This window comes from Coenobita brevimanus, chromosome 65 (genome assembly GCF_032717465.1).
Source record: "Coenobita brevimanus isolate Jiangsu-jjx chromosome 65, ASM3271746v2, whole genome shotgun sequence".
NCBI classification, from domain to species: Eukaryota; Metazoa; Arthropoda; class Malacostraca; order Decapoda; family Coenobitidae; genus Coenobita; species Coenobita brevimanus.
In genome coordinates, this window is record NC_137018.1 from 29,777,445 (window position 1) to 29,795,749 (window position 18,305).

At 41.8% G+C, this 18,305-nt stretch overlaps 1 protein-coding gene across 1 annotated transcript in view; it reads left to right on the forward strand.

Annotated features, from left to right (window-relative positions):
* The window catches only part of NfI (Nuclear factor I), a 483,234-nt gene that overhangs the window by 100,316 nt on the left and 364,613 nt on the right, over window positions 1–18,305 (forward strand). The gene's annotated exons all lie outside the window — the stretch shown is intronic.

Below are 18,305 nucleotides of genomic sequence, written 5' to 3' on the forward strand. Positions count from 1 at the left end.
GAGACGTTAGTCTGAAAAAAATAATACTTGGTTATTGAAATAGAACATACAGAATAGGGGTCAAAGCTTCTCGCCAGACCTCTTAGCAAAAGAAAGGTGTGTATGTGTGTGTGTGTGTGTGTGTGTGTGTGTGATTGCACATGTTGCGGAGATATAAGCGGTCTCGGAAGGCAATAAACCTATTCCTAAGATAACAGCCTTGTGAAGTAAGACTCGTAGGGGTACTGTAACATTCATAATATGCAGGAGACTCAGATATACTCGACAGAATCGTCAGGTAACAGCCAGGGATGTGTTATAAAATACAACAACAAATTCATAAGTTAACCAGTAGAATCCTTAACAAACGCATACAAGGTAACAGAATTAACTTGAAAGAAACTCGTAAGGCAACAACCTCGTCAAGTAACTGGCATGTAAGTTGACTTCCCCAGAAAATAAACGTGTAAGAAAATCCTCGTGAGAAAACTGACTTGGAAGGTAATATCCTCCTAAGATACCAGACTCGTATGAAGACAGTTTTTTACGACAAACTTGGTGAGATAACAGACCCCATGTGATAACAAACTGGTAAGGTAACAGGCTGGTAAGATACAGACTTTTGAGTTAACAGTCTTATGAGGATCACTAGGTATGTTGCTGATTGCTTTTATTCTTTCGATTTGTTATGTATTTATTTTATTTTATTTTATTATTATTTTTTTTTGACCGAGCGGAGCGAGCGATATCACTGCAGCTACTTCAGCGGTAATTTAGCGTGTAAATTCTTGGCCTATATGGCTCGTGTAATTTCCCTGCTTGAGAAGTACCGGTACCAAATATTGTTTTCTTCTCAGCTGTTGAAACAGTCGTGGCATGCCATGCTAATTTGAAATTTTTTTGAAACTGCCTTCCATTGGTACCAAACTTTTCCTCAGAAAGAGCCAGACAGCTGAAAATTTTCATAAATATTTCCGCTTGTCAAGAACATAGCACCAAAATACTTCTGAGGGATTAGGGCAGTCATTGCATGTCGTACATATTTTTACTGTTATGAAATCTTGCTTCCAGTGGAATTAGTCATCTTTCCATAAACGAGCCAAATGTAACTGAAAAGTTCAAAATTACAACCTTGCTTGCACGGACTCGTTGCAGACCTGTGATGTGGACGCCAGCCTTTTTATTTGTGCACCTTTGAATCTGTGTCTTTATGCCTTTATACTAGTTTTATTTCGTCATGTTTTGCTTCTCAGTTATCAGCATTACTAGTGAATTATGATTAGACAACGAAAGCTGAGAGTCATTTGACGAAAACACTTCTGAAGACGAACCTTTATTTGGTTGCAACGTTCCTCTCTACTTCTAGCTAGATAAATCTTAGTATGGCGTCCTTTAAAAATGTTTTCCTAACAATGAGTAAACCAATTGAGACGACGCTAAGAAGGAGGTGGAGATTGAGAAGTGATTTTTTAAGATGAAACGAGAAACTATAGACCTTGGCACTTGCTGAACCAACGCCTGTCGGTTCTTTAATAACAGGTAGTCCTGTACGTCTTATAATGCCGGGCTGTACGCCAGATTTACTTTATGTACAGAAAATTTAAAACACAAGTTATTATATGGTTATTTGTCTGCAACGATTCTAAAGGAATGTGTGTGTGTGTGTGTGTGTGTGTGTGTGTGTGTGTGTGTGTGTGTGTGTGTGTGTGTGTGTTTATACGAGAGAAAGAGTGGGGGGGGATAAGAACTCAGTCTCCATTACATAAATCCAGCACACCGCCAAGTTGATTACAAAACACCAGAATACCAAAAACGTCCAGGACCATTTTACATATTTCACCCGCATCCCGTGACAAACGCGGCAGTGACATGCGAATGACGCTCTCCCTCCAGCCTGTCCCATACGATACAATAAGGAGAGCTGGAGGGGCGGCACGGTAATGGTAACTCTCCGCTGATGGGACAAGGGGTTGCGTTCGGTCTCTAGCTGGTGATTGGGGATGGATTGGGTATAAGCTGAACTGGGTGGGCCGGGTCTGAAGATGGTCATATTATTTCCAAGATTAGATAATTGATTACGTTCCATCTGTAGCGAGTGATTAGGGATGATCCACTCCTGTAATTTGTATGATTGATCCCAAAAATAACTGTATTAAAGCACAGTACCGTATGATGTAAAGAAGCCCCTATTTATTGACGATCAATGATGGAACACCCTTGGTAATTGTAGTCACCTGCATCATACATTACAGTGTTATTAGTACAGTAATGGCCTAGAAATGTTAGACGAGCTCTGTCAGCATTACATATTTCGGAATTTACCTAAAATTTTGAGGAGTTACACTTTCCTGCTGTAAGTCTTAATAATACTACCCGAGTGTTTACAGTGGCTGTGTGGGTGACAGACACACCACAAATCCGGAGGTTGTCCAGTCTGTGCTTAACCACGTCAGCACGATATCGTACTGTTGTAGTGTTTGTGCCAATGCCAGACGACATTATTCAGCACAGGAGAGCCCGTAGTGATGGGTTAATTAAAACTGTAACACCTCCAGTTTGAAAAGAAAATTCTAAGCTGGAACAGGTTGTTATGATTTAAATGAAAAGTACGTCCTCTGGCTGTAGTGGTTGGCGTTGGTGTTTTGGTTTGGAATTGTTTGACCTGAGTGTAAAGAATAACTAGGAGTAGTAAAAGATGCATAGTAGGTCAGTATTTATTGAATGAAGCACGAATTCAGGTAATTGCGACATAAGAGATCATGGCAAAAAGGGTTTCAGTAAAAATAAGTGAAGATAACAGTAACGGATAAGCATAATAGCGAAAGTATAGCTGATGTTAAGAATACTAAAGACAAACTAAGAACATAGTGCATAATCGTGGGGAAATTAATGTGAGGTAGAAATGATAGAGAAGGGAGAAAAATAATGTGGAAGTAAAGGAGGTTGGGGGATATTATTAACGGCGTAAAACAATCTTGAAAGAATGCAAAAGGGTAAATATTTTAGTTGGAAAATAAGGATGAAATGGGATGAGAATGGGGAAAGGAGAAGGCAGTGGATAGAAGGAAAAGAAATGGTCCGAGAAAAGAGAGTGGGAGAGTAGAGAGAAGATGGAAGAAAGAGTGAACAAAATAAATAATTATATAAGTGGAAAGAAATTTGGAGAAAGAAGGACGTAACAGGGAGAAAAGGGGAGATGAGAAGAGAGGAAAATAGGGTAGGATCAGAAGATTGAAGGGTAAGGAAGGGAGGGAAAAGAAGAACAGAGGAAGAAAAAGGAGGGAGAGAATATTAACAAAAAGAGGGGAAAAAATATGTAGAATGGAGAGAGAGAATGGAAAATAAAGAAGGGGTGATTGGCAGAAAAGGGATGAAAGAAGACTCAGAAAGAGAAGAGGGAAAAAAAGTAGTTTAGAAGTATAGGATGAGGAAACAGACAAAGAATGGCAGTAGGAAAGAAGAAGAGAAAAAAGGGAGAATCAGGGAGGAAGTAGGAAACTGGATAGAAAAGATGTCGAACGGAAAAAGGGGAAACGGAAAAGGGAAAAGGGAGGTTTAGGATAAGAAGTGGGAAGAGACAATAAGGGAAAATAAAAAAAAGCAATATAAAGTAAGAGAAAGGGGGATAAGGGATGGAAATTATGAGGCGAAAAATGAGAAAGAGGTGAGAGAAGATAAAGAAGGGAAACAGAAGAAAAACGGAGATGGAGGGGGTGAAGTAGAGAGAGAAAACTGATGAAGAGAGTGGAGGAAAATATACAGCAAGGGATATAAGATGGGAGAAAGGGATATACTGGTTGTGTATTGTGAAAAATTAGCTGAAAATGGTGAAAAAGACGAAAACAATATATGCAGCAAAAAGAAAAGGGGGAAAGGAAAACAGAGAAGTAGGGAAGGAGGTAATAAAAGACAGTCAACAAAGAAGACATAGATAGAAGGAATCAGAAGGAGACTTAATATGGAAACTATGAAAACGTAATTGATGGAAGAGGCAAGAGAGAAAAAGAGATGGAGAATAGAAAGAGAGGGAAGACTAAAACTGAAGAGAAGGGGAAAGGAAGCGAGGGGGGTCAGTTTAGCATTATGGCTGCTACGTGACACCGCCAGACTCCGACATGTAAATATTATTGATTATATTTATTTTACGGCCCGATGAGAAGGGGCAGGGAGGAGTAGGGGAGGGAAAAAGTGTAGGGAGGGAGGAAGGGAAGACGGAGAGGATGGAAGAGAAGGAGGGGGAGAAAGAGCGTAGAAGGAGAAGGCGGAGGCAGAGAGAGAGAGAATCTGTGTAGGAACGGGAGAGAGCAAAGCGCATACAGGGAGAAGGAGCAGAGTAAGATGCGTATTGGGAAGGAATGGAAGAGAGGAAGAAATACAGTAGTAGTTTATCGGAGAAGTAAACAGAAGTTAGGAGAGGAATCACATACTGTACGGGGACAATGGGTAAAATGGGCGTGAAGGGCGAGACGGGAAGAAGAAGGTGGAATAGTAAAGGAGCTTGGAGGAAGAATAAGGGTGAGAAGAGATTGACATGTATAGGGAGGTGGAAGAAATGGGATACAAAGGAGAGCAAATATCAGTACACCTATTGGTCCTTTCGAGGCTGTTTGTCATAGTGTGTTATAACCATGGTATCTAATCTAGGTGGCAAACAACGATAACGAATCAGGAGTTACAGGAGAGGGATATATCAAGGGAGGTGAGCCGATAAAGTGAGGAGAAAGAAGAGATAGGAGGGAAGTAGAATGGAAGGTGCAGGGGAAAAAAAGAAGGAAAGTAACTCAACACAGTCATGCCTTAAAAAAAAAATACTGTTACTACCCCTTTACGTTTTTATTGAGCATAGGAGAAACCCTTCATAGTGAATGGGTGAAAAGTAAGTCTCCCGTAACACCATGAGCACAGTTTCGCCTTTCTTGTATTATTCTATCTACCGCCAAAGTAATATATCTGTAGTGAAGGGACGACTTAAAAAAGAAAGGATGCGGACAAGGAAGCTTAGTAGCAGTAAGTTAAATAGTAACAGCAAAGCCTATCCAAGAACCTGCATTATTCCATTACACTTAACTGCTTCAGTATCATTTTTTTTTTTTTTTTGTCTCGTATTACAGCCACCACTAGGACGATTTTACTCGGGTGTTGAGGTTAATGAAGGCTGTGTTTAACCCCTCCATCTGAATAGCATCGTCTGGTGGTGGGCAAGAGTGACGTAGAATGTCATCGTAATGAAGTTGTTAAAAGTACATGACGGGCCCACGTCCCTTAGTGGTATAACAGGACGGAAAAGCCTCCCGTCACCCTTTAGAGACTGAACCCTTGCCAATGTCACTGCCGTCTCCTGGAGCTTTCACCACCAGTCACAGGGAAATACGGAAAGTGCTAAACGGAGAGTATACTAATGGGGTACATGCGTGTATTATAGCGACCGGCTTGCATATGTCTGACATGGTCGGATAACTCTCTTATACACATTCAGACTGTTTTGTAGGTAAATGGAAGAAATGCAAGAAAGAAAAAAATGCAAGGGGAGAGAAATATTTGGAGCGATGGGCAGCGCAGAAGCCTAACCACTTGCGATGAAGCATGTAACATTATATATATATATATCATCAGCCTTTTGAGTGTCCACTGCAGGACCGGCCTATCCCGACCGAAGTGGGGACGATACAGCCAATGTATCTCTACCAAGTGGCTTAGGCTGTCTGGTAGAGATTGTGTGTAGGGTGAGAAGTGCTTGTAAGTGTAATTGTAGTGTTGGACTGGCTTTGGATGTGTGTGTAGTCTGTGAACCAAGTATAATCGGTCCGCGCAAGCCTACTGGGTGCAAGCATACATTACGGTACGCGACACTGGTTCAACCACAGCACCCCTGATGTTCGGCAAAGCGGTACGTGGCCAGAAGAACGCTCCCAAAGTTTATTACCCGGGCGGGGCGCGAACCCTCTTTCTTCAGTGTACGAAAACGCACACTTTACCACTGTACCACAGAGGCTCCATATATATATATATATATATATATATATATATATATATATATATATATATATATATATATATATATATATATATATATATATATATATATATATATATATATATATATATATATATATATATATATATATATATATATATATATATGTGTGTGTATACTGTATACATGTACTGTATGTACTGTGTATATTGTTTTCTTCCTACTTCCAAACGCTTACATTTGTCATGAGAGGCCCTCGTACTGGAGAACAGACAAACATGACCTCTCGTACCTTAATTCTTATCACAACCAGACGATTTTATTAAACTGCAAGAGAGACCGTACTGAAGGAGATAGCATGTATTAGGAAAGGCGAAGTGTGGAGAGAGAGAGAGAGAGAATGTAAGAATCAGAAGGGATGAAAGAATCAGAAAGTGCGAGAGGGAAAGAGAGGGTAAAGGAGGCGAAAATGTGTGGTGGAGAGAGTGAAGTGGGTGCTGGATGGGGGAGAAGGGGAGATTGAGGGAAAGTGAAGGAGGGGAAGGAGACGACCGAGAGGATGAAACGGGCGGGAGAAGTATAATATATGGTAAGATGGAGTCTGTAGAAAGTATTTTGGAAAGAAAAAGTTGTTCTGCTATTATTAGGAACTTCGGATGCCAGAAATTTAGTGTTGAATGGATAGGCACTGAGTATAAAGTTGCTAGAGGAAGGAATCTACAAATACATTCCACTTTATTTTCTCGTTTGGGTAGTTTTCTTTACGCTTTGTTTAAAATGTAAAAATTGAGTTTAAATTTGTAAGAGGGAGGAGTATAAAAAACTGCATGGGTCCTGTATTAGCTACATTGTTTATCAGAATTATCGTGTGGCGACTATTTTGAATTTAGCAAAGTAGCAAGAGCCTCGTCGCTGTAGGAAGAAAAAAAAATATGCGTCCATATATAAAAGACGTCACCATAAATGTCCGGGATAATTTTGCCTTCACCGTAGTCTGACCAGTAAAGTTATTCGTCATCCCCCGCCCGTATCAACCCGGAGACGTAAAATCCACCACACAACCCATATACATCCCAGCTTGACGTAGCGGGGCCTGGCGTGGTGGATCCGGGTCACGTACCGGCTAATGTCTGGAGGTACGGTTTGCTATACATCACGGTGTCCGGGAGGGTTGTCTTGTGTTGCCCTAAATATGACTTGTGTTGTGGAGTTCGTGGTGGTGGGGGGGTTGGTGTGGAGAGTTGGGAGTCGGGAGGGTTTTTAGAGGTGTGTGTGTGTGTGTGTGTGTGTGTGTGTGTGTGTGTGTGTGTGTGTGTGTGTGTGTGTGTGTGTGTGTGTGTGTACCATCTAAAGCTAATGCCTGAGGTCATATCTTGATGTATAGTTTAGTTTTCCTCTTTTTTAATTTGTATTCATCAGTCGTTACGTTTTCGGGTCAGATTTTTCCTTTTTTTTTATAATCTGCATCACGTCAGCATTTTCTTGATTATCTTTGTTACTTCCCTCTTGGATTTTCTGTTATTTTTTGTGATGACATTATTTTTAAAATTATTATTATTATTATTATTATTATTATTATTATTATCATCATCATCATCATCATCATCATCATCATCATCATCATCATCATCATCATCATCATCATCATCATTATTTCATGGCATATAGTGTTTGTTGAAATCTCATGAAGGAAGTTGTATAATGTGGCCAAATTTTGAAAACCCTGAATTTTAAGGATAGTTTGGTAATGATGTTGTGTCCGTCATTGATGCGTCGGTAACCTTCCATAACATGTGTCTTATCCCATGTTACCGTCTCGTAGAAGCTCTCATTAACCGTGGAATAGCTGGTAAATTTTTTTTTTATCCTTTCATGATCGGAACAACAGCAGTATTTTATTAAGCAGAGTGAGTCATAGGAGCCAAGAAGTGTGAAGCAATAATAACAGTGGGGAAGCACAGAGCAGACTCTTTCCGTATCGTGGTTTAATTGATACCTAGGACGTTACCTGTATATTAATGTTTTATAAGTACCGTATGTTCAGTATAGTTCCTTGAATTATATTTTTTCTCCTTTAAATTACGTTGAAATACGAAGGCTTAGAGACGTACCGAGTGAGGCGAGGTTTTTTGTCTCTCAAAAAAAATAAATAAATAAATAAATAAATAAAATGTGCGACGAAACATTAAATATTTTTGTGTCTAAGGTACAAAAAAGAGAGAAAAAAAGAACATTCTATTAGCCAAAAAAAGTTATTCAATTTGAGCATCGATTCCAGTTTTTCCCCCTCGTTTTTCTGCATGGTAGCTGCATTTCCATTATAGTTTTCACAAAAGAAGGAGCATGGTTGACGGATGGTTATTGTATCTCCGTTTTCTCCATGACAGCCGGGCCTCCATTTTCTTCTGGTGTAGGAGGAGGTGGTCGCCTAATCCAAGAGTTAGTATGCAGGGGGGACGGTCGGGGATCACGGAGAGACATGGAAGGTTATTTATTGTTGATGTGTTAAGGCCATGAGGGTGAAAGAGGAGGCAGGCGGAGAGGGAGGAGAGCGTGGGAGGCAGAGGAAGAAGGAATCAGAAAGGGAAGGATAGGAAAGTAGGCAGAAAACAGAGGAAATAAAAAACCAGAGGGAGGGAGGGGAAAGAGAAACGTGGGAGGGTGATGCAGAGGTAGAATGATTAAGAAAGGGAAGGAAAAAGAAAGGAGGCAAAAACAGGAAAAGCAAAATGGGAAACGATGGCGGGAGAGGAAAGCCAGAGGGAGGAGAGAAGGATGAGGGGTTGAAGGGAAGGCAAAAGGATAGGGTAGGACAGGAAAGGAGGCAAAGACAGAAGAATATAAAAAATGGCGAGAGAGGAGGGAGAGAATGGAAGACAAAAGGAAGGTTGAACTAGAAGGAATGGAAAGGAAAGGCAAGACAAGGAAAGTAGATGAATGGAAAGGAGGGGAATGGAACGAAAAGGAGTGAAAATCAGTGGAAATAAAGAAAATGGTGGAAAAGGTTGGAGAGAAGGAAGTAATGAAGGAAGGGTGAGACAGGACAGGAAGAAAGGAAAGAAATGGGAAGTGTAGGGAGAGGCAAAGACAGGAAATAAATAAACGTTTGGAAAGGGTGAAGGGAAAGGAAAGAGAGTGGGTGAGACCAGCGAGGGGGAGAAGGAAAAGGAGATGGAGGGGTAGGAAAAAGAGGCAGACAGGAAATGAAGAAATGCTTGGAAAGGATGGATGGAAGGAAAGACGTGGGAGGGGGGGAGTGTGGGAGTGCGGGAAAAGGGAAGGCGGGAAAAGACAGATGAGAGTCATTGAGAGATACGAAGGAAAAGGAGAGACACGAAAGGAATGATTGAACGAGGAAGAGATTGAAGAAGAAAGTAGGTAAGGAGGCGAGGAGAAGAAAGTGGTAGAGATGAAGAAACTTTAGAGACATTAGTAGAAACGAAGAAGGAGAGACATGCAAAGAAAGAGTTAATGAGAAAGAAATTGGGAAAAATGCTGGTAATAAAGCAAGTGAAAGGGGAAGAGGCGCAGACTGAAGAGAGTTATTGTGAGAAACGAAGACAAGAAAGGATAGATTAAAGAAGGAGGAGGTAGGATGAGATGCAGATTAAGGGGTGGAGAGAAAGAAAAATTTAATGAATAAAAATGAGACAATAAAGCAAAGAGTAAACAAGGAGCAAGTGAAGAAAGTTAATCAGGTGAGAGAGCAAAAGAAGAAAGAAAGGGAAAGATAAACAAACTTTGCCTCGTAAGTGACAGAAACGAATATAAAGGAGAGAAAGGAATGAAAAGAATAAGCAAGGAAGAGAAAGAAAGAAAAAAAATAGTAGGTAAAAGAGGGAGGAAGAGAGAGAGGAGGGGGGGTAACACGAAGAAACTTTCCATAAAACCATTGAGAGAAACGAGTTAGAGGAAAGATGTAAGTAAAAGAGTAAACGAGAAAGACACATAGAAGGAGTAAGGAGGAGGGGAGAAAAGAGGAGGGAGATGAACAAACTTTCCGAAGAGTCATTGAGAGAAACGAGTAAAAACGAGAGACAGGGAAGGAAGCAGAGACTGGCAGGAGGGAAGAGGTTGTAGAGGACGAGAGAAGACACAGGAAGAAAATCTGTTGAAAAATGTGTAGCGGAACGTAAAATAGAGTGACAGGTTTGCCTTACCCTGTTGAGGTGTTTTGTTTTTTTATTGTCCAGTTGTAGATATTAATTGCAGTGAACATTTGAGTAATTAAATATGTTGATAGGGATGCTTGTATCAGTGTTGTTGGCATTGATAGTCATAACTGCTGGAGTAATAGAAAAATACTGTATACTTGATACTGATAGTTTATGATGATTGAGTGATTAAGATGCTTATACTGATAGGCGAGGATATGTTGGTAATTAAAAGGTATTGTTGATATACGATGGTTAATGGAGTTGGAAACATTGATAGCTCAGAATATTTGAATATTAGCTTATGATGTTTGAAATAGTGATAGTTCAGATTGTGTGAATAATTAAAATGTTACCAATTTTGCTAGATGAGATTGAATAATAATTGATGAGATTGCAATTATTGATAGCTAAGGATATTTGAGTAATGTTATAAATATTGATAAAAAAAATTATTTAGGTATTAATTAATATTGCAGATTAAGGATACGTCAGTCGTTAAAGGAAGTTACAACCATCAGAAGGTGAAAATGTTTGAATGATAATGATTTTGAAAGTATTTATTGCTGAAGAAGTTTGAATAAATTGAAGAACTGCAATATCAGGTGATAAATGAAGTTGCATTATTGATACTATGGATGTCTTATATGGCCCCAGCTAACTATGCACGTTTACTATAGACTTATTTAAGCTATATCACTCTGGTTACGAAAGAAAGATTAGGAAGAAATTTAGGAGTCAGATGTTTCAGAATTGTCCTGCTTATCTCTTGGGATGCTTTGATTATCCTCACCTGAATGATGTAGTTAGGATTTGTCAAGAATTTAGTACCAAAGGGTAAGAGTTGATGTTTGTGATATCGACTGACGAGAATGTTAGAATGTTTAAAATTTTGCACATATATATTGCTGACGATGTTTGAATAATTGGTGATATTCCTTGTACTGATAGTTGAGCATGCGTGAGTAATTATATTGTGGTAGTTACAGAAATTTTCTTTAAGTAGCAAATATTAATGGTGGAGGTTGTGTTGTTATACAGCTAGAGGCTTTAAAGGTCTTGCATAATTATTGTTATTGTTGAGTGTTGTCGTTAGGCGCCCAGGATCGTCTGAAACGCGAAGTAGGCGGACTGCAGGCTTTAGTTGTCCTGCAGTCCAACATTCTCCATTTGGGGGATAGGGAAGCAGATGAGAGATGTTGGTATAACCTTTCGGTGGATCCGTCCGGGTATATTGGTGCCCCCACGTGAGGGCTCCCTCGCCAGCACCAGTGTTGAGGATTAGCTTAATGCATAAATGGTAAAAGTTATGGAAATATGGATAATTCGATACTTCCAAGGTGCTGAGAGATTTGTGGACATTGTTATATTATTATTATTATTATTATTATTATTATTACTACTACTACTACTACTAATTATTATTATTATTTATTATTATTATTATTATTATTATTATTATGTATTATTATTATCTTACATCTCAGGACCAACTGCCTAGCCCAGGGTTCTTACGCTCCTCATAGGGCAACATAGGATTGGATGATGGATGGATGGAAATTATTATTGTTATTATTATTATTAGTAGTAGAAGTAGTAGTAGTAATAGTAATGGTGGTGGTGGTGGTAACAGTAGTAGTAATATCTGTATTGATCATGAAACGATTGATAGTGTTTGATAATGATCATGGCCTTCTGTTTTGTTGGAAAAATAGTTTATACAGCCGGATATCGCAAATAATTACAGGTACTTTTTATTCGATTAGTGGCCACGTCAACAAAAGTTGAGTTTTTCCAGTAAAACATTGACATGTTAAATCAGACCTAAGTCCCATGATGGTAATTATAGAGAGGTTCATAGTAATATTTATTTCCATTACTCTGCTCTTCGCTTGAGTGCACATGTCTGGTTTTCCCCTATAGGCTGGACGCTCTGGTTGCCCAAAGGATTTCTGGGTAAAGATCTCAGTGACATTTTTTTGCTCAATATATTTCCCTGTACTCTCTCTCTCTCTCTCTCTCTCTCTCTCTCTCTCTCTCCCCCATTTCTCCCCATTTGTCTATCCTCATCTGTAGACTTCATTTTTCCTTTTTACCTGTACCATATCCTTTCCTTTTATTTTCCCTGGTCCTCCCTACCTTCGTTTTATTTTCCCTTCCCTCGTCACCTGCCTTACCCTTCTTTCTTTCCTCTTTTCACTCTACTCTTTCATTCATTCGTGTAGTGTCCGTTATTGCCTCTTCTTTCCTCCCGTTCCTTCTCTGTCTTTCCATCCTTTTCTCGTGTTGCTTTTCCAGTGTTTCCTGTCTTTACCTTTTCTTGTCGTGCATTCTTTACATTTTCCTCATTTCCTCTCCTTGCTTCCATTTCCTTGCCTTTTCTTTACCTCCATCTTTTCCCGTCCTCATTTACCCCTTTTCCTCCTTCCTATTTCGGTGACTTTTCTCTGCATTTTCCCTTCTTTCTTGTCTTTTCCTTTTATAATTTTCCTTTCTTGCCTTTCCCTACTTTTCCTTTTTCCTTTGTTTATTTGCATTATCCTTTTGTCTTCTTATCTTTCTCTTTTCTCTCTTTCTTTGCACTTCCCATCTTTCGTCACGTCTCTCCCTTTTCCATTCTTTCTTCTCAATCGTATCATCTCCCCCCTTTCCTTTCCATCTTTGTAGTTTTCCTGCTTGCTTAATCATTTTTCCTTTTCCCTTCCATCTCTCTCTCTCTCTCTCTCTCTCTCTCTACTTTTTCCCACCAAATCCAGGATGGTTTTTATGGATTCAGGCCCGGTCTTCTGTTCTTAATTCCTCCCTCCCTATCTCCCCTCCCTCTCCCCAATCCTCTCTCCCTACCTCTCCTCCCTCCCTACCTCTCCTCCCTATCCCCAGTCCTTCCTCCCTACCTCCCTTTCCTCTTCCCAGTCTTCCCTCCCTTCCTTCCTTCCTTTTCACCACTCTCCCTCATTCCCTTCTCCATCTTCGTTCCGCATTCACCGCCTTCATTCCACACTTCACTCCCCTTATCTTTATTCCATCCTCCACTCCCTCCCTCCCTTCCTCCACTTTCCTACACTCCTTCTCCCTCTACTCTCCCTCCTTTCTCTACTTTGCTCCTCTCTCATTTCATACCTCCCTCCTTATCGCCCCTCCTTCTCTCCCTTCCCACAGTTCCTTCCCTAACCCCTTCTTTCCCACATTCCCTCCCTTCTCAGCGTCCTTCCACTCTTAGCCCTCCCTTCCTGCTCTCCTTCCCTACTCCCCTTCTTTCCTTCTCTTCGTTCCTCCACATTCTCTCCCTTCTCTACGTGCCTCTACTTTTCCTTCACTCCCTCCCTTCTCTTCTTCCTTCACTCATCCACTCTCCCTCTCCCAGCATTTCATCCTCCATTCCCCCCCTCCTTCTTCCCTCTCGTTGTGCTCCTTCCTCCTTCCCCATTTCCTCCTTCCCTATATTCATGTATTCTTGCCTCCCTTCCATCCTCCCCATCATACCTTCTTGCCTACCGTACCTCACTTCCTCTCTTCTTGCCTCCCCTTTACTGCCTCCTTCCCTCCCTCCATCCATCCTCCTCCTCCTCTTCCTTCCTTCCTTCCTTCCTTTCTTTCCTCCTTCCTTCCTCCCTTCCCTCGTTCCTTCCTTTATATATCCTTCCGTCTCATCATCCTCCTCCCTTTTCCTTCTGCTTTCGTAATTCTCTCTCTCTCTCTCTCTCTCATTTCTTCTCTTCCTAACTCTTTCCTTCCCTCCCTCATGCTTATTACATCACTCTCCCTTTCTTCTTACCCACTTCCTCTCTTTCCACCCTCCCGCGTTTCCTTCCTTCCTTCCTTCCTTATTTCCTACTTACCCCCATCCTTCCTTCCTTCCTTCCTCTCACATTTTCCTTCCCTCCGTGCCCCCAACCTACATTTTATTTTAATCTTCCTTCATCTCTTCTTTCCTTCCATCCAACTTTCCTTCTCAGCTTTCCTACTGAACTCCCTCCTTCCCTGTTACACCCTCCCTTTTATTTCCTTTATCCCTCCTACCTCCCCCTTCCTATCTCCAGTCATCACTTCCTTGCTTACGTCATTCCCTCCCTCACTCCCCTCCTCTTACTTTTTCTTCTCCTCCACATCTCCCTCCCACATTACATCACTCTCTCTCTCTCTCTCTCTCTCTCTCTCTCTCTCTCTCTCTCTCTCGTGATGAGGTTAGGCACAGCTTATGCCAGTGTGTGTGTGTGTGTGTGTGTGTGTGTGTTTGTTTGTGTGTTTGTTTGTGTGTGTGTTTATTTGTACATGTTTGCGTGTTTGATGATGTATATGAGTTCAGGTATTTCTTGCATGTGTGTGTGTGTGTGTGTGTGTGTGTGAGAGAGAGAGAGAGAGAGAGGGGGGGGGGAAACGTAAGAAAGCGTGCTGAGACTGACACTGAAAAGGGAGAAGTGAGGGAGAGACGGATGGAGGAGGGATGGAGGGGGAGAGAAAGACAGGGGGAGGTGAGGAAGAGAAATGGAGGGGGAGGGGAAGAAAAAGAGGAGGAGGAGGAGAGAAGAATGGAGAGGGAGGAGAGATGGGGATGTGAGGGAGAGACAGAAGGAGGAATAGAGAGAGAAAAGGAGAGGTGAGGGAGGGTGGATGGAGGAATAGAGGAACAGATATGGGGTGAAAAGAAGAGAGGTAAGGGAAGGACGGATGGAGGGGGAGGGGGAGGAAAAAAAGGGGGGCACAGAACCCTCCCTCTCCGCCTCGTAAACCAAGGAGAGAGAGAGAGAAAGAGAGAGAGAGAGAGAGAGAGAGAGAGAGAGAGAGAGAGAGAGAAATATTTCGGAAGAGAACATAAAAGTGAAATAAATAAGGAAGTAAGAGACAGGTGAAACGGATTAAAATGTATAAAGTGAAAAAATATAAAATGAGAGAGAGAGAGAGAGAGAGAGAGAGAGAGAGTTGGGGGGGGTCTTGTCTACCGTCTCATCATGTATGCCGGACGGTAGGGTCGTAAAGAACGCGACACCTCCTTCTCTCCATCCTTCCCTCCATCTATCTCTCCATCCCCATCCACACACACACACACACACACACACACACACACACACACACACACACACACACACACACACACACACACACACACACACACACACACACACACACACACACACACACACACACACACACACACACACACACACACACACACACACACACACACACACACACACACACACACACACACACACACACACACACACACACACACACACACACACACACACACACACACACACACACACACACACACACACACACACACACACACACACACACACACACACTTAGAATGTTTCTTTATTACACATTTCACACTGATCATTTTAATAGATTTATTTCTTGGTAATTTCTCTCTCTCTCTCTCTCTCTCTCTCTCTCATTTTTCTACGGCTCAGTATCCATTTTTACTTTTTCCTCTATTCTTTCTCTCATACAGGTGAAATATCCAACGCCCTTTGACCCGCAGGACCTCTTTATTTTACTTTATTTCTGCTGGTGTCAGACGGTTTTATTCCACATCAATATTGACTTTAATGGCGTAGTGGATAATGAGTGATGTATTGAATCTCTCCAGGTTAAAACGTTCAGTCTTAATGATATTGTCTGTGAATGGCAGATATAATGAAGTATTAGTTGGTGCAAGCAGGTACCCTCCTTGTTGTTGTTTTTGCTCTTGTTTTTATTTTTTGTCTGCCTTCTCCCTCTTGCTCTAGTTTCTCTATCTCTCACTGTTTACCCCATCATTACGGTGGCGTCTTTATGGAATTTCCTTGTACTGACATCGGGCATTTTTGTTTTTTGTTCCTTCAGATTGCGAAAAGCTTATCTTAGTATGTGGATTAGTGAAGGCTTTATCTTACTCCGGTTTTGAAAAGTTTGAATAAATGCGTTTGAGAGCAGCAAGAATAAATGAAAATAAATGTTCTCCTGTTGAATGGATTAATCTGTATCTCCTGTGTAACTACTTCTTTAGCAGTGTTTCCCCGTCTCTCTGCCTCCCTAATAATTCGTTGCAGTTTCTATCACTCGTCCTCCCCCCCTTTTCATCTTTGTCTCACTTCTTCCTCTCCCTGGTTATCTTTCATCTCTTTTACTTATTCCCTTCTCTCGCGCCAGTTTTTTTTTTCTCTTCACCTTTTCCGTTTTACAGTAATTCTATCTCACCGCTGATCGTCCCCTCCCTTTCCCCACCTTACATCTATTTTCTTTGCTCTTTCCACCTTTCTATCCTCTTGTTCCTCCCTCTGTTTCTTCTCCATCCTCCTCATCGTCCTCCTTTCCTCTCCTTTATTTCCTTCCTTCTCCTCTCATTCCCACCCTCCGTTTTTCCTTCTGTCTCAATCCCTTACGTACCCTACTACCCCTATTCTTCTCCATCTTTTCCTCCCATAGCCGCCATCTCCCTATCCATCTCTCCCTTTCCTCCGTCTCTCCACTTTTTTCCTCCTCTTCTCTCAGTTTACGAGGTGCTCCAGAAAGAAGGTACTGCCTCCACCCTCCCCCTCCTCCTCCCTTTCCCTCTCCCCCTCCCTGCCTCTTCCCTCATTTCTCTGTCTTTCACCTCTCACCCTTCATCTGTTCTCTCCACCCCAGTCCCCTTTCCATTCCCATTCCCCGTCTGTTTCCCTCTCCTCTCTCCTATTCCTAGTACCATGCATCTTCTTTCTCATAGTCTCCATCTATCTTACATTATTTTTCCTTCCTCCTCTTCCTTTTCGTTTCTTCCATCTCCATCTTCTCCTCCATCCCCTACCGACTGTCACCCTTCCCTCTTTTCGCCCCCCTTCTCCAGACCTGCCACTTGCTACCTCATATAGTTCCCTCTTTCCCCTCCTCTCCATCCTTTCCATCCTTCACCTTTACCCCTCCCCCTAACTCCTTTCCCATTTTTCGGTTCGCCCCTCCCTCACCCTCTTCACACCCTTTCACATTTTTCTCACCCTCTTGCCTGTCCCCTCATACTTATTCCCCTCTTCATCTCCACTCTCATTTACGTCTTACCCCTTCATAACTTTACCATTACTTTCTTTTTATCTCATTTTATTTTCTTAAATTCTTCCTTCACTCCTTTGCTTACGTTCCCCTCTGATGCTTTCTGTTCCCCTCATTTCATTTTACCTTCTCAGCTTTTGCCTTCTCGCTTCTTCTCATCCCCGTTTCTGCTCTCCTTCAGCACCTCTTTCTTTCTTTGTCCCACCTCTCATCCCTTCTCCTCCTGTCTCTAGTTCCTTCCCTTCTCTTCCCATCCCTTCCCTTCTCTTCCTTTCCCTTCCCTTCTCTTCCTTTCCCTTCCCTTCCCATCCCATCCCATCCCTTCCCCATCCTTTCCCGTACGTTACCTTTTCTTCTTTTCTTCACGCCATCCCCCTCCTTTCTTCCAGTCCACATGTTAACACTCACCCTCTCCGTCCTCTCCCTTCCTCTCTCACTTCTCTGTCCATACCTTCTTCCTCCCCCATTCGCTGTTCTCCTCCCTGCTTCCTCTAGGTCTCACCATTCCCCTCTTCTCTCCTTCCCTCCTCTCACTCTCTCTTTCTTCCCTCGTCTCCGTCCCCCTCCCCTCACCCTTGTCCTTCGTACCTCCAAACCACCCACATATCCTTCCTTCTTCCACACCGTCCTCCTCTCTTCCCTCCCTCCCTCCCTCTTCCTCCTCTTCTCCCTCCCTCCCTCCCTCTTCCTCCTCTTCTCCCTCCCTCCCTCCCTCCCTGTTCCTCCCTTCTCCCTCCCTCTCTCTCCCTCCCTCCCTCCCTCTCTTTTTGTACCTATTCCAGAAGGGGACGAATTTTACGTTTTTTGAATGGGTCTACTCTCGGTTTTATTTTTTCCCCGATTTTCTTTAGTACGTATTTTGGGGGTAAGGAGGAATTTGAGGCTGGATTTTCTATTTATTGCATTTTTTCGCCCCCCTTTTTGTAGTCTGTATCTGTAATATATCGCGTACGGTTTTTTGGCCTGATGGAAGACTGATTTTTTAGTGATCATCTGGATAGTCTCTCAGGTACGGTTTTGGGCTGACTTTTTTCTTTTTTAGTTTTTTTCTTTTCTTGTCTTTTTTTTTGATCGTCACATAATGAATTACTTCTGATAATAATGTGGTATTTTGACTAAGTTGCTATAATATTTTTTTTTTTTTTGCGCCTTTTTATATTCTTTTTATGACTTCCCGTTAG